This window comes from Triticum aestivum, chromosome 1A, assembly GCF_018294505.1.
Source record: "Triticum aestivum cultivar Chinese Spring chromosome 1A, IWGSC CS RefSeq v2.1, whole genome shotgun sequence".
Classification (NCBI taxonomy): Eukaryota; Viridiplantae; Streptophyta; class Magnoliopsida; order Poales; family Poaceae; genus Triticum; species Triticum aestivum.
Window position 1 is genome coordinate 235,146,503 of NC_057794.1, and position 18,077 is coordinate 235,164,579.

Below are 18,077 nucleotides of genomic sequence, written 5' to 3' on the forward strand. Positions count from 1 at the left end.
AATCCCTTTGTTCTCATAGTCTGCAATCATTTGCAGAGTTCTTACAGCATCACATCAACTCTCCAGAAGCTAGTTCCTGTCTGACCAGCAGACGGAAGCCTTTGACAGTGTTGAAGCCATTCAGTCTAAACTACATGGCTGCAGATAAGTTAGCAAGGAAGGGAGGCAGGAAGTGCCATGGGGTACATCAAAGGATTTGCCTGAAGATCTCTATGAATTGTACAAGACTGATCCCGAAGAGGATTACAATCAGCGCAAAACACGAATCCAATGGATTCGAAGATATTGGGCAGAGCAATGGTTCAAATACAACTTTGTGACCAAGGAGTATGCTGAGAAGAATGCCCTCAAATGTCCTTGGGGTGATATTCTCTTTCGAAATCTTCAACCCAAGAACAGAACTGAAGCTATTGCTTAGGGTTTCTACCCGTGTATGGTTCGTGGACCACAGCCTGCAAATGTCGATCCGTCATCACTGCTACGGTGTCACGACAACAATCTATTCAACCGCAACCTTCAGTTTGCCAAAGCATCGACCAAAGAGAACAAGAAGTCGCTTGGGTTAGACTTCAACCCAGGTCCCTCTACTCCTCGTGCCGACGGCACATGCGATGCTGAACCCAATATAGTTGGGCCCTTCTACAACCTTGAAGGTCTCATCACTCACATTGTGGTTTAAGGGGCAGCCGTGGATCACTCTGCAGATGACGCTGATTCTGACGAAGCGCCTGCACCACCGAAGCTTGTGAAGCAGAAGAAACCCAAGGCTTCGAAGCCATCAACTGCACCAAGTGTTTAGCGAGCAAAGCCTCTGGCCACCACTCCTCCTGCACCAAGTGTGCATTCTGAAGATCTCTCTCGCATCTCGAAGTCTGAGAAGAGGAAGAAGCCCATGCAAACTACCGGTCAAGCATTGACCCCAACTGCCATTGATCTGTTAAGTGACGACGATCTTGGCGATGATGCTCTTGAGCTGCTGATAAAGTGCAAAGAAGAGGCGGAGATCTTCAATGATCTAGCCCTGTTTGATGTGGACATCTTGAACAACTTCATAGATGAATGGTTTGAAAACCCCAGCATCAACCTCGACGACCTTGAGCTTCCAATTGGCATCAGTGTCTCATTCCACAGTGCCATTGCTTCTAAACTGGCTCTGGCTCAGAAGATTGTTGAATTAAAGAACAAAACTGATTATGAGAAGGCTCAGTTCAAGAAGAATGTGGCCAACCTCAGTGTGGCTGATATTCAAAGCTTCAAGCAGACGCTGCATGAGCTCAAAGAACAGTTCCACCAGAAGTGCCAGGAAGCAAAGGGTTCAAGAGAGAGAATGAAGTACTTTGCTGAGAAAAGTGTTCAAGCCCATAACGAAGAAGAAAAGCGCAAGGCTCTGGGGCACCCTGGCATCGACCCCAGAATGGCTGCCAAGAATAAGAAGAAGCTTGTTGTGGCCCAAGCTGAAGCATCAAGGCAGGAAGAACCCCGCATTGTCATCCCTGCCAGTATGACAGGCTTGAAGCCTAAGGTCCCCATAGTGGCTTAGGAGCTCAAGAAAACAAGGGCAGCCGAAGCCGAAGCCATAAAGCATAAAACCAAGAACACCACTGATGAGGCTCCACCAAACAAGAAGAGAAAAACGAAGAAGAAAAATCGGGCTGCTCCCACAGAGCCCCTTGTCGTCGAGCCAATTTCAGTGGCTCGTCCTGCGTCAGAACACCATGAGCGGCAGTTGATAGTTCATGAGCCTGCTACCACAAAGGCTCCTGAAGCTGAAGAAGATCTAGTTGTTGACCCCACCGCAGCTGAAGACATTGGTTCCCAAGACAATGTTGAAGATGATGAAGTCCTTCCTCAGATCGAGCACAACATTGTATCATCGCCTGTTCTGACGAACAGCGAACTCATCAGCATTGGTCGTCCTTTGACGCCAATTGCTCAGGATGATTCATGGGCTGATCACCCTCAAGACTCCCCCCATCAAGAATCACCAAGTACTCCCCCACCTCAAGCCACCACTCCGGTGCTTGAAGATGATGACTTTGTGGCCCAGCCGACTCCCTCTCCAATGGCGTCGCCAGCATTTCGCAGGCTTCACAAAGGTCCAAGGTCACAAGTCACTCTTACAAGTGTTCCAAAAGGAGAAGAGCACCACCACTCAGTATTGTGCCAAGTGTTTCCTGAAGCCACTCCAACTGCGAACATCTCAGAGTCTGAAGCCAAAGCTGCTGAAGACATTCCGGCTGCATCAGCTGATGCACAAGAAGAACCAATAGAAGAAGTGTTGGAAATATGCCCTAGAGGCAATAATAAATTAGTTATTATTATATTTCCTTGTTCATGATAATCGTTTATTATCCATGCTAGAATTGTATTAATAGGAAACTCAGATACATGTGTGGATACATAGACAACACCATGTCCCTAGTAAGCCTCTAGTTGACTAGCTCGTTGATCAATAGATGGTTACGGTTTCCTAACCATGGACATTGGATGTCGTTGATAACGGGATCACATCATTAGGAGAATGATGTGATGGACAAGACCCAATCCTAAGCATAGCACTAGATCGTGTAGTTCGTATGCTAAAGCTTTTCTAATGTCAAGTATCATTTCCTTACACCATGAGATTGTGCAACTCCCGGATACCGTAGGAGTGCTTTGGGTGTGCCAAACGTCACAACGTAACTGGGTGGCTATAAAGGTACACTACGGGTATCTCCAAAAGTGTCTGTTGGGTTGGCACGAATCAAGACTGGGATTTGTCACTCCGTGTGACGGAGAGGTATCTCTGGGCCCACTCGGTAGGACATCATCATAATGTGCAGAATGTGATCAAGGAGTTGATCACGGGATGATGTGTTATGGAACGAGTAAAGAGACTTGCCGGTAACGAGATTGAACAAGGTATCGGGATACCGACGACCGAATCTCGGGCAAGTGTCGTACCGATAGACAAAGGGAATTGTATACGGGATTGATTAAGTCCTTGACATCGTGGTTCATCCGATGAGATCATCGTGGAACATGTGGGAGCCAACATGGGTATCCAGATCCCGCTGTTGGTTATTGACCGGAGAGTCAGCTCGGTCATGTCTACATGTCTCCCGAACCCGCAGGGTCTACACACTTAAGGTTCGGTGACGCTAGGGTTATAGAGATATTAGTATGCGGTAACCCGAAAGTTGTTCGGAGTCCCGGATGAGATCCCAGACGTCATGAGGAGTTCCGGAATGGTCCGGAGGTAAAGAATTATATATAGGAAGTGCTATTTCGGCCATCAGGACAAGTTTCAGGGTCACCGGTATTGTACCGGGACCACCGGAAGGGTCCCGGGGATCCACCGGGTGGGGCCACCTGACCCAAGGGGCCACATGGGCTGTAGGGGGTGAGCCTTGGCCTATATGGGCCAAGGGCACCAGCCCCAAGAGGCCCATGCGCCAAAGGGACAAGAGGAGGGGAGAGTCCTAAAGGGGGAAGGCACCTCCGAGGTGCCTTGGGGAGGATGGACTCCTCCCCCCCTTGGCCGCACCCTTCCTTGGAGGAAGGGGCAAGGCTGCGCCCTCCCCCTCTCCCTTGGCCCTATATATAGTGGGGGGAAGGGAGGGCAACCATACCTAAGACCTGGCGCCTCCCTCTCCCTCCCATGACACATCTCCCTCCTCCCACAGCGCTTGGCGAAGCCCTGTTGGAATCTCGCTACTTCCACCACCACGCCGTCGTGCTGTTGGATCTCCATCAACCTCTTCTTCCCCCTTGCTGGATCAAGAAGGAGGAGACGTCGCTGCTCCGTACGTGTGTTGAACACGGAGGTGCCGTCCGTTCGGCGCTAGGATCATCGGTGATTTGGATCACGACGAGTACGACTCCATCAACCCCGTTCTCTTGAACGCTTCCGCGTGCGATCTACAAGGGTATGTAGATCCACTCCTCCCTCGTTGCTAGATGACTCCATAGATTGATCTTGGTGATACGTAGGAAAATTTTGAATTATTGCTACGTTCCCCAACAGTGGCATCATGAGCTAGGTCTATGCGTAGTTTCTATGCACGAGTAGAATACAAAGTAGTTGTGGGCATTGATTTTGTTCAATATGCTTACCGTTACTAGTCCAATCTTGATTCGACGGCATCGTGGGATGAAGCGGCCCAGACCAACCTTACACATACGCTTACGTGAGACCGGTTCCACCGACTAACATGCACTAGTTGCATAAGGTGGCTGGCGGGTGTCTGTCTCTCCCACTTTAGTCGGATCGGATTCGATGAAAAGGGTCCTTATGAAGGGTAAATAGCAATTGGCATATCACGTTGTGGTCTTTGCGTAGGTAAGAAACGTTCTTGCTAGAAACCCATAGCAGCCACGTAAAACATGCAAACAACAATTAGAGGACGTCTAACTTGTTTTTGCAGGGTATGCTATGTGATGTGATATGGCCAAAAGGATGTGATGAATGATATATGTGATGTATGAGATTGATCATGTTCTTGTAATAGGAATCACGACTTGCATGTCGATGAGTATGACAACCGGCAGGAGCCATAGGAGTTGTCTTAATTTATTTATGACCTGCGTGTCAACATAAACGTCATGTAATTACTTTACTTTATTGCTAACTGTTAGCTATAGTAGTAGAAGTAATAGTTGACGAGACAACTTCATGAAGACACGATGATAGAGATCATGATGATGGAGATCATGGTGTCATGCCGGTGACAAGATGATCATGGAGCCCCAAGATGGAGATCAAAGGAGCTATATGATATTGGCCATATCATGTCACTATTATTTGATTGCATGTGATGTTTATCATGTTTTTACATCTTGTTTACTTAGAACGACGATAGTAAATAAGATGATCCCTCATTAAAATTTCAAGAAAGTGTTCCCCCTAACTGTGCACCGTTGTGACAGTTCGTTGTTTCGAAGCACCACGTGATGATCGGGTGTGATAGATTCTAACGTTCACATACAATGGGTGTAAGACAGATTTACACACGCGAAACACTTAGGTTGACTTGACGAGCCTAGCATGTGTACAGACATGGCCTCGGAACACAGAAGACCGAAAGGTCGAGCATGAGTCGTATGGTAGATACGATCAGCATGAAGATGTTCACCGATGTTGACTAGTCCGTCTCACGTGATGATCGGACACGGCCTAGTTGACTCGTATCATGTAATCACTTAGATGACTAGAGGGATGTCTATCTGAGTGGGAGTTCATAAGATGAACTTAATTATCCTGAACATAGTCAAAAGGTCTTCGCAAATTATGCCGTAGCTCGCGCTTCAGTTCTACTGTTTAGATATGTTCCTAGAGAAAATTTAGTTGAAAGTTGATAGTAGCAATTATGCGGACTAGGTCCGTAAAATGAGGATTGTCCTCATTGCTTCATAGAAGGCTTATGTCCTTAATGCACCGCTCAGTGTGCTGAACCTCGAACGTTGTCTATGGATGTTGCGAACATCTGACATACACATTTTTATAACTACGTGATAGTTCAGTTAAACGGCTTAGAGTTGAGGCACCGAAGACGTTTTGAAACGTCGCGAAACATATGAGATGTTTCAAGGGCTGAAATTGGGATTTCAGGCTCATGCCCACGTCAAGAGGTATAAGACCTCCGACGATTTTCTTAGCCTGCAAACTAAGGGAGAAAAGCTCAATTGTTGAGCTTGTGCTCAGATTGTCTGAGTACAACAATCATTTGAATCGAGTGGGACTTGATCTTCCAGATGAAATAGTGATGGTTCTCCGAAGTCGTTACCACCAAGCTGCTAGAGCTTCGTGATGAACTATGATATATCAGGGACATATATGATGATCCTTGAGATATTCGCGATGTTTGACACTGCGAAAGTAGAAATCAAGAAGGAGCATCAATTGTTGATGGTTGGTGAAACCACTAGTTTCAAGAAGGGCAAGGGAACAAAGGGATACTTCATGAAACGGCAATTCAGCTGCTGCTCTAGTGAAGAAACCCAAGGTTGAACCCAAACCCGAGACTGAGTGCTTCTGTAATAAGGGGAACAACCACTGGAGCAGAATTACCCTAGATACTTGGTAGATGAGAAGGCTGGCAAGGTCGATAGAAGTATATTGGATATACATTGTGTTGATGTGTACTTTACTAGTACTCCTAGTAGCACCAGGGTATTAGATACCGGTTCGGTTGCTAAGTGTTAGTAACTCGAAACGAAAGGCTACGGAATAAACGGAGACTAGCTAAAGGTGAGCTGACGATATGTGTTGGAAGTGTTTCCAGGATTGATATGATCAAGCATCGCACGCTCCCTCTACCATCGAGATTGGTATTAAACCTAAATAATTGTTATTTGGTGTTTGCGTTGAGCATAGACATGATTGGATTATGTCTATCGCAATACGGTTATTCATTTAAAGAGAATAATTGTTACTCTGTTTATTTGAATAATACCTTCAAATGGTCTTACACCTGAAATGAATGGTTTATTGAATCTCGATCGTAGTGATGCACATGTTCATGCCAAAAGATAGTAATGATAGTACCACCTACTTGTGGCACTGCCACTTAAGTCATATCGGTATAAAACGCATGAAGAAGCTCCATGTTGATGGATCTTTGGGCTCACTCGTTTTTGAAAGGTTTGAGACATGCGAACCATGTCTATTGGTGTATATGCATGAAGAAACTCCATGCAAATGGACCATTTGGACTCACTTGATTTTGAATCACTTGAGACATGCAAATCATACCACATGGGCAAGATGACTGAAAGCCTCGTTTTTCAGTAAAATGGAACTAGAAAGTAACTTGTTAGAAGTAATACATTTTGATGTGTGCAATCCAATGAGTGCTGAGGCATGTAGTGGATATCGTTATGTTCTTACTTCACAGATGATTTGAGTAGATGTTGAGTATATTTACTTGATGAATCACGAGTCTGAATTGTTGAAAGGTTCAAGTAATTTCAGGGTGAAGTTGAAAGATCGTCGTGACAAGAGGATAGAAGATCTATGATATGATCATAGAGATGAATATCTGAATTACGAGTTTGGCACAGAATTAAGACATTGTGGAAATTGTTTCACAACTGATACAGCCTGGAACACCATAGTGTGATGGTGTGTCCGAACATCATAACTGCACCCTATTGGATATGATGCATACCATGATGTCTCTTATCGAATTACCACGATAGTTTATGGGTTAGGCATTAGAGACAACCACATTCACTTTAAATAGGGTACCACGTAATTCCGATGAGATGACACCGTATGAACTATGGTTTAGAGAAACCTAAGCTGTCATTTCTTAAAAGTTTGGGGCTGCGACGCTTATGTGAAAAAGTTTCAGGCTGATAAGCTCGAACCCAAAGCGGATAAATGCATCTTCATAGGACACCCAAAACAGTTGGGTATACCTCCTGTCTCAGATCCGAAAGCAATAAGGGATTGTTTCTAGAATCGGGTCCTTTCTCGAGGAAAAGTTTCTCTCGAAAGAATTGAGTGGGAGGATGGTGGAGACTTGATGAGGTTATTGAACCGTCTCTTCAACTAGTGTGTGGCAGGGCACAGGAAGTTGTTCCTGTGGCACCTACACCAATTGAAGTGGAAGCTTATGATAGTGATCATGAAACTTCAGATCAAGTCACTACCAAACCTCGTGGGATGACAAGGATGCGTACTACTTCAGAGTGGTACGTAATCCTGTCTTGGAAGTCATGTTGCTAGACAACAATGAACCTACGAGCTATGGAGAAGCGATGGTGGGCCCGGATTCCGATAAATGGCTCGAGGCCATAAAATCCGAGAGAGGATCCATGTATGGAAACAAAGTGTAGACTTTGACAGAACAGCTCGATGGTCGTAAGGCTGTTGAGTACAGATGGATTTTAAAAGGAAGACGGACAATGATGGTAAATGTCACCATTAAGAAAGCTCGACTTGTCGTTAAGATGTTTTCCGACAAGTTCAAGGAGTTGACTACGATGAGACTTTCTCACTCGTAGCGATGCTAAGAGTCTGTTGGAATTATATTAGCGATTACTGCATTATTTATGAAATCTTGCAGATAGGATGTCAAAACATTGTTTCCTCGACGATTTTCTTGAGGAAAGGTTGTATGTGATACAACCGGAAGGTTTTGTCAATCCTGAAAGATGCTAATAAGTATGCAAAGCTCCAGCAATCCTTCTAGGGACTGGAGTAAGCATCTCGGAGTTGGAATGTATGCTTTGATGATGATCAAAGATTTTGGGTTTATACAAAGTTTATGAGAAACTTGTATTTCCAAAGAAGTGAGTGGGAGCACTATAGAATTTCTGATAAATATATGTTGTTGACATATTATTGATCAGAAATGACGTAGAATTTCTGGAAAGCATATAGGGTTATTTGGAAAGTGTTTTTCAATGGAAAGCCTGGATCAAGCTACTTGAACATTGAGCATCAAGATCTATAAGGATAGATCAAAACGCTTAATGGTACTTTCAAATGAGCACATACCTTGACATGATCTTAAAGGTGTTCAAGATGGATCAGTCAAAGAAGGAGTTCTTGCCTGAGTTGTAAGGTATGAAGTTAAGACTTAAAGCTCGACCACGGCAGAATAGAGAGAAAGGACGAAGGTCGTCCCCTATGCTTTAGACGTAGGCTCTACAGTATGCTATGATGTGTACCGCACCTGAAATGTGCCTTGCCATGAGTCAGTCAAGGGGTACAAGAGTGATCCAAGAATGGACATAGGACAACAGTCAAAGTTATCCTTAGTAACTAGTGGACTAAGGAATTTTCTCGATTATGGAGGTGGTAAAAGAGTTCGTCGTAAAGGGTTACGCCGATGCAAACTTTGACACTAATCCAGATTATTCTGAGTAGTAAACTGGATTCGTATAGTAGAACAGTTATTTGGAATAGCTCCAAATAGAACGTGGTAGTTGCATCTACAAGATGACATAAGAAATTTGCGTAGTACATACGGATCTGAAAGATTCAGACCCGTTGACTATAACCTCTCTCACAAGCATAACATGATCAAACCCAGAACTCTCTGGGTGTTAGTCACATGGGGATGTGACCTTGAGTGTTGATCACATATCGATGTGAACTGGATTATTGACTCTAGTGCAAGTGGGAGACTGTTGGAAATATGCCCTAGAGGCAATAATAAATTAGTTATTATTATATTTCCTTGTTCATGATAATCATTTATTATCCATGCTAGAATTGTATTGATAGGAAACTCAGATACATGTGTGGATACATAGACAACACCATGTCCCTAGTAAGCCTCTAGTTGACTAGCTCGTTGATCAATAGATGGTTACGATTTCCTAACCATGAACATTGGATGTCGTTGATAACGGGATCACATCATTAGGAGAATGATGTGATGGACAAGACCCAATCCTAAGCATAGCACTAGATCGTGTAGTTCGTATGCTAAAGCTTTTGTAATGTCAAGTATCATTTCCTTAGACCATGAGATTGTGCAACTCCCGGATACCGTAGGAGTGCTTTGGGTGTGCCAAACGTCACAACGTAACTGGGTGGCTATAAAGGTACACTACGGGTATCTTCGAAAGTGTTTGTTGGGTTGGCACGAATCAAGACTGGGATTTGTCACTCCGTGTGACGGAGAGGTATCTCTGGGCCCACTCGGTAGGACATCATCATAATGTGCACAATGTGATCAAGGAGTTGATCACGGGATGATGTGTTACGGAACGAGTAAAGAGACTTGCCGGTAACGAGATTGAACAAGGTATCGGGATACCGACGATTGAATCTCGGGCAAGTGTCGTACCGATAGACAAAGGGAATTGTATACGGGATTGATTAAGTCCTTGACATCATGGTTCATCCGATGAGATCATCGTGGAACATGTGGGAGCCGACATGGGTATCCAGATCCCGCTGTTGGTTATTGACCGGAGAGTCATCTCGGTCATGTCTGCATGTCTCCTGAACCCGTAGGGTCTACACACTTAAGGTTCGGTGACGCTAGGGTTATAGAGATATTAGTATGCGGTAACCCGAAAGTTGTGAGGAGTTTTGATGAGATCCCGGACGTCATGAGGAGTTCCGGAATGGTCCGGAGGTAAAGAATTATATATAGGAAGTGCTATTTCGGCCATCGGGACAAGTTTCGGGGTCACCGGTATTGTACCGGGACCACCGGAAGGGTCCCGGGGGTCCACCGGGTGGGGCCACCTGACCCAAGGGGCCACATGGGTTGTAGGGGGTGCGCCTTGGCCTATATGGGCCAAGGGCACCAGCCCCAAGAGGCCCATCCGCCAAAGGGACAAGAGGAGGGGAGAGTCCTAAAGGGGGAAGGCACCTCCGAGGTGCCTTGGGGAGGATGGACTCCTCACCCCCTTGGCCGCACCCTTCCTTGGAGGAAGGGGCAAGGCTGCGCCCTCCCCCTCTCCCTTGGCCCTATATATAGTGGGGGAAGGGAGGGCAACCATACCTAAGCCCTGGCGCCTCCCTCTCCCTCCCATGACACATCTCCCTCCTCCCACGGCGCTTGGCGAAGCCCTGTTGGAATCCCGCTACTTCCACCACCACGCCGTCGTGCTGTTGGATCTCCATAAACCTCTTCTTCCCCCTTGTTGGATCAAGAAGGAGGAGACGTCGCTGCTCCGTACGTGTGTTGAACGCGGAGGTGCCGTCCGTTCGGCGCTAGGATCATCGGTGATTTGGATCACGACGAGTACGACTCCATCAACCCCGTTCTCTTGAACGCTTCCACGCGCGATCTACAAAGGTATGTAGATCCACTCCTCCCTCGTTGCTAGATGACTCCATAGATTGATCTTGGTGATACGTAGGAAAATTTTGAATTATTGCTACGTTCCCCAACAAGAAGAACGTGTTGCTACACCCCGTCCAACCCTGAAGTTGTTCTCGAGGAGAACGTATCTGACCCTCCAGCTACTCAAGTGGAGGTTGAAAATACTAAGGCGGCCACAAACACCAATACTGAAGCCAATGACATTGTCATGGCCGAAGCAAATTTGGCGCCTGAAGCTAATGTGGCGCGAGAAGTGCATGTAAACCCTGAAGCCATTGTGCGGCTCGAAGCCCACGTCAATGGCTCTACTCATGTACCACCTCCCAGGCCACACACCATTGAGCAAGCATTCTATCAAGGTCAACTTACCACTGTCCGCTGGCCCATTCTGGTTCCTCCACCTATTGTCGGTCCGCAATTTGACTATCATGTGGAGCACAGGCCTCAGGTCCAGAAGCCAAAGCCTAGGCTGCCAAGGTTTCCCGGTACTGCAACTTCACCAGGATCATTTAATCTGAATGGCTTCAAGGCACACAACACATTCTTTGAAAGTGCTAAGAACCCCTACACAAGGCCAATAATTTCATCAGATCGATTCTGGAGTTATCAGTGGCGCAGTTACTATTCCTGCATCTTATACAATCAGGGGCGCATTTTCCCTCATATGCGTCTAGGATGTGAAGCCATGGCTGGCCTGCCCTGCCTAGAAGAAGCCCTTGACTGCTTCAGAGATGTTGGCCTTCTCCAGTTTGTGACTGCCAAAGAACATTGGAATGGAGAGCTTCTGCTACAATTTTATGCTACCCTCCACATTCGCGGCTACAACACCATGAAGCTAAATCCCAAGACATTATTGAGCTTACTGCCTTGCCCACTCCTGGCGAACATTATGAACTAGGTTGTCAGCTACACCAGAATGCTTTGGAGAGCATCTTCTAGAAGCCAGAGCCTAACATGAGCCAAATGCTGAGTATGATGAAGCCACTGCCCCATGACGCTGACTATCCCAAGGAGTTCTTTGTTGAAGGCCTAGAGTATTTGCCCTGCACTATTTACCATATCATCAGGCAAACTCTATGGCCTGTCAAAGGACATTCTCCTATAGCGAAGCTTGAAGGAGAAATGAAGACATTGGTTTTCTATATCTTCAATGGCATCAGCTTCAATGCTCAAGACTTCTTCATCAGAAAACTGGCTGCATCTGGCTCTGATATCTTTGGTCTAAAGTTCTATGCTCCATGAGTAATGCACCTCATCAAGCTTCACTCTGCTATCAACTATTAGCCGTCTGCACGCAATCATCTTATATTCTTGCCAGAGGTTGATCTGTCTGTCGTAGCCATTTACCCAGAGCCTGCAAAGGAGCCAATTTATCTTCACAATGTCGATCGTCGAAGCTTCACCCAGCCCATTGAAGGATTTTAGGCCGTCACTCATTTTTATCCTTTGGCTAGCAACACATGTGCCCCTCGTACCTGAACTGAAGCCACTGAAAGCACAATTGCCCAAAGGCCTCAGAAGCGATCTCATGTTCTCAATGACCGAGAGCTTCTAGTCGCCCTGCATCAGAAACAGGATAAGCATCATGACTGGCTCAAGCGTCAGATGCAAAGCCTCTTGGTGGATGTCAATCGCATTCGCAATCTTGCCACCAAGAATGCCTTTGTCACTCATGAAACCTGTCGCCGATCGTGGAAGAGTCTGACTCTGCTAAGCTCTGAAGATGATCTTCAACAGGATGGCTTCACGGAGAGATTCAAGTTTGATTCAACTCCTCCCCGGGACGCTCACTTGCGTCAGACTCCCTCACTCAAAGACTCTGAATATTCTTCCTCAGTTGCAACAGTTAATGCCAGAGTCATTCATGACCAAGATGATGCTACTTCACCACCTCCAACTTCAGCGCATATCGACACTGCACCAAGTTCTTCTGCACCACCAAACCTCAACGACGACCCTGCTGCTTCGCCTACTCCTCATGGGAACGACTAGCAAGCTCTATGTCTTCAAACCTTTTTGGCCATTTCTGACAAAAGGGGGAGAAGCATATGAGTTGATAGTCTTCAAGCGGGTCCATATGGGTGGTTGCTATACTTTTGTTACATTTGCCAAGTGCTTACAACTCTCGCTCTTGATACATTTGGTTCTTTTGAGTTGTAACACTTAACCTTGATGGTTGTCTGCTATGTTTTCATCAACTATGTGATGCGATGATAAATTCCGCATGTGTGACGATAAATTCGGCACGAAGTCGTCTTGTAGACGTCCATTTTTCATTATGCATGTCATTATCTTTGCTATATTCTTTCATGCATGATGAATTGTCTTCATAAGTAAAAGAGGATCTCCGCAAGTACAACCTGCCTTGTGCATTTGCATTCAAAAGAAAAATACTTATATGCACATCTTCAGGGGGAGCCTTTTTGCTACTTACAAAGACAATACCTCAAGCCTTTACAATTTCACATACTTTTATCCCCGTTGAAAACTTCAACCAGTTTGTCATCAATCACCAAAAAGGGGGAGATTGTAAGTGCATCCAGTGCCACCCCTAGTTGGTTTTGGAGTATTGATGACAAACCTGGTTGAGGGACTAATGTGTTTGTGAGAATTGCAGGATAACACAGGTAGTAGTCCCTCATTGATTCGGTTTACCTACTGGAGATGACCCCTAAAATGTGTGAAGACATTGAAGACAATGGTGGTATGTGAAGATATTCATATTGAAGACTATGACATGAGAAGACATCGCATGAAGACTTTGGAGCGCGAAGACAGAGTTGTTTCGTAGTTTCATTTTCTTCTTTGTTGAGTCATAGGAACCACCGTACTGTTAAGTGGGGTCCAAGTGAACATAGTCAGAATGACTAAAGTGATGCTCAACCAAATCCTAAGTCTTCGAGCGAAGACAATGAGAGCAAATCTTATCGAGAGCTGGATAAGTCAGCTTTACTTGTAGCCCAAGTCAAGCTGTCGCGTGTGTTTGAAAACAGACCGTTGGAACACGTGTCAGTTCCTTAGTGACCTAGGGTCATTTCAGATAAATCAAGTTGGGTTGCCTAGTGGCTATAAATAGCCCACCCCCTACACCATAAATTGGTGGCTGCTTAGAGTTAGTGCATGACTTTTGTCGTTTGAGAGCAACCCACCTCCGAAGCCTTTGAGAGAGAAATCCTTGTGAGGACAAAGCCCTAAACACCCAGAGCCAAAGAGTGTTAGGCATCAATGAAGTCTTCCTGTCTGTGTGATCTGAAGACTTGTTACACTTGAGGACTGTGAATCCTCCAGCCGGTTAGGCGTTGCGTTTTGAGCATCCAAGAGTCATTGTGGATCGCCGGTGAACGAAGTCTGTGAAGGTTTGGAAGTCTACCTTGAAGACTTACCTGAGTGATTGGGCAAGGACTGTGTGTCCTTAGCTCAAGGGGAATAAGGTGAAGACATGGTCTTCTGAGTTAAATCTCAGCCTCCCTAACCAGACGTACAATTGTCACAACAACTGGAACTGGTCCATCAAATCCCTTGTCTTCACCAAGCAACTGGTTCTATCCTTCCCTTCTCTTTAATTACAGTTGGTCCTTGTGAAGTCATTGCCGGCTTGCATTATCTGTTTGTCTTCATGGTGTGACTATTTGTTCTGATTGGCTTCATACAATCTTCCATCCTAATCCATACTTCCTAGCTGCTATTGGTCTTCGTGCTTTCACTTCATTGTATACTTGACTATGGCTTGCCTAGTGTAGTCAACCTTCTGCTGCATGTTTATAGGTTCATTTATATCGTTTGTCTTCGAAACTTCCATGTTTTGAAGACTTCCATAAAAATCGCCTATTCACCCCCCTCTAGTCGATAACTAGCACTTTCACGTGGCATGGGTCGCTTCGGTCGTGGCTGTCCTGTCGATGAAGGGAGACGCGCCGTGGTTGCGCGGCCTCCCCGACCGCGCTTCCACTCGGTGGAGGTGCTGCCGGAGTTCGTTGTCTGGTCGGAGAACCCGTCCGGTAGCTGTCCTCAGCTCCTATGTTTCTTTGTCGACGAGCTGTCAGCCTCTGGTCTAGGCGGGTTCTGGCTGCAGGCGGACGGCTGCTGCAGTAGGGCTTCCTGGGTCGAGGTCTATGTTGCGGGCAACATAGCCCTAGCCCGTGGCTGGCAGACGTTTGCCTGCGCACGCGGCCTGGGCAGGCGGTGCACCCTCCATTTCAAGTCTGACGGTGACGCGCCCCTCTACGTGAGGGTGTTTGGGGAAGATGGTCGCTGCGCCGGGTGCTTCCCCGAGGTCAACGAAGGCGAGGAGGTGCTCGGCCTTGGCGATGGTCATGATGAGGACGAGGGTGAACCCGCCCTTGGGGACGACCACGTCTCGTCCAGCTACGGCGGCTCTTCCTCCAACGACAACTCCAGCAGTGGCGGTTACGACCAACCGCCACGCCCGCTTTGAAGGCGGCAGTGGGTTGTCTCATCGCCGCACCTCCGTGAAGCGCGAGGAGGGGTCCGGCTGAGCTCAGGACAGCGCCAGGAGCCTGCCCCCGTGGACTGCTATAGGGGCAGACGCCGCTTTTATTAGTTCTTACTTTCCTTCCTGCATAAAAAAGAAACTAGAATGGGCCCCGGAGGGGCATGTATTGAACTATGATCTCAATCATTATGCTATGTTTGTTGCTTCTGTGCTATGTAGCAACATTGTCGTTTTATGTAGGGATAACTTAGCTTGACTTGCTCGGAGTGGCCTCCTCCTCACGAGGCGCTTGCTTGCTTACTGGTGCCTATCGAGGCCTCCTTGACCTGATAGGCGCTTCAGAACTGCAAAAAATTCGTCAAGATGTTTATCGTTCTCCCGAGGCTTGGTCGTAGGTCCCACTGGCCTTGACCCATCGCTTCGTATCGTGGTACCCGAGGGGCACAGATTGAGAGAGAGAGGTGCGCCAGCTTGTGGGCTTGAACGAGGGTACCTCACGAATAATAGAAGAAGGAAGCTCACGAAGGTACCTGTTCAGCCCCCTCGCTAGGAATGCGAGAGAGAGTACAGGCCGACCAAAGAAATGAAGGCAGAAACAAAGGCAGAAAGCGAAAGGGTGAGACCAGCAAGAGACACCAAAAAGAAAATTTCAATTAAAGAGGGGCGAGACAACTTTGGAAAGCAAATGAAAAGACGCGTTCGGCACCTAGTCTAGTCTCCAACGTCTTCTCACTAGCGCGGAGCTAAATGCTGCCACTAAGACGTGGGAGGGAGCCCCCGAGGCCCAAGGGTGGCACTCCTAGGACTCCGGGGCGTGTACAGCCCCACTCATTATTACGTGAGAGTGTCATGGGCGGCGATCTTCACAAGCACTCGGCCTTCTTCACAGGCGTTGGGCCTTTCTCCACAGGCGCTGGCCTTCTTCACATGCGCTGGGCCTTTCTTCTGGGGTAGAACTTCCGGAGGTGGTGAATGTTTAGGCGTTCTGGATGGGTACCCTATCCTGTGTCTCCAGGCGCGCGGTGCCAGGCCTGGAGACATGGACAACCTTGAACGGACCCTCCCACATGGGCAAGAGCTTATGCAGCCCTTCCCTAGAGAGGACCCGCCTTAGGACGAGGTCACCCACCTCGAGCGTCCTGGAGCAGACGCTGCAACAGTGGTACTGCCGCAGCGCCTGCTGGTATCTTGCTGCCCGTAGTGTTATTTCGCGGCGACGTTCCTCCCCCAACACGAGGTCCACCCCCCGCCTGGCGTCCTGCTGCGTTTCATCAAATGCCAGGACCTGTGCGGAGCGATGTCTAACCTCATGAGGGAGGACTGCTTCTGCTCCATAGACGAGGAAGAATGGGGTCTCACCCGTCGGCTTGGTGGCGGTGGTGCAAATGGACCACATCACGGACTGTAGCTCATCGTGACAACCCCTACCGCAGACCTCGAGCTTCTTCTTGAAGGTCCTGGTCTTGAGGCCTCTCAGGGCCTCCGTGTTGGCACGTTCGGCCTGGCCATTGCTCCTGGGGTGCGCTACCAAAGCTTAGCAGATCTGCGTTCCAAGGTTAGCACAATATGACTTGAAGAGATTACTAGTGAACTGCGAGCCATTATCGGTGATGATGTGGTTGGGGACCCCAAAAGGGCTCACGAGGCCCTTGATGAACTTGACTGCAGAGCCAGCTGGGATGGTGCGGACGGCTTCCACCTCCGCCCACTTAGTGAACTTGTCGATGGCGACGTAGAGGTATCGATAGCCCCCAGGCGCCTGAGGGAACGGGCCCAGGATATCTAACCCCCACACTGTGAATGGCCACGAGAGTAGAAAGGTCTGGAGGCCCTGAGCTGGCTGAAGGATCTGCTTGGCATGGAATTGGCAGGCCTCGTAGGACTTCACCAGCTCAGCTGCATCATTGAGCGCTGTAGGCCAGTAGAATCCACCGCGGAATGCATTGTTGACGAGGGTTCACGACGACGAATGGTGCCGCAATCCCCATCGTGTATGTCGGCTATCAGCTCTTTCCCCTGTTCCCTGGAGATACAACGGAGTGAAACGTCATTTGGCCGCTTCCTGTATAACTCACCGTCCCGGATGCAGTATGTTGTGGCCTGCCAGGCCACACGCTCCGCGTCCTCCTCCTTCTCCGGTAACGTCCCTTGCATCAGGTATTCCTTGAGTTCCTTGGTCCAGCATCCCTCCTGGGGCTCGAGCGCCAAGAGTAGGTGCGCTCCCGAGGTCGGGCCATAGGCTAGGGCTCCTATGGCAGGCGGCTGTGGGGGTTCCTCCCGGGGCTGAGCTGTTCTTGAAAGAGGTGGTGTTGCTGATGGATTGAAGAGCCGCTCCTCGAAGACGCCAGGCTCTTGGAGTTGTCGCTTGGATGTCCTTCTGGCGATGTCATCGGCTTCCTTGTTGGTTCCCCAGGGCACGTGCTGCAACCCCAGGCCCAGGAACTGCTTCTCCATCTTGCGTACTTTCGTAAGGTATGCCTCCATGTGTTCGTTCTTTGGCTCGTATAACTTGTTGGAGAAGTTGACGAGGAGCTACAAGTCGCCCCTGATGGTGAGACACTTTACCCCCAGTGCCACTACAGCCTTTAGGCCGGCTATGAGGCCTTCGTATTCTGCAATGTTGTTGGAGACCTTCTCACCATGCTAGAAGCAGAGCTGCACGGCGTAGTAGAGCTTGTCCTGAGTGGGCGAGATGAGCACTGCTCCAGCCCCTGCACCATGGCGCGCGAAGGCACCATTTAAATACATGACCCAGTTGTCGGTCGCCTCGCTTCCAGGCGAAAGGGGCCGGTCCTCGCCTATTTCAAGCGCCGGGGCGTCCGTCCATTCTGCCACGAAATCAGCGAGTG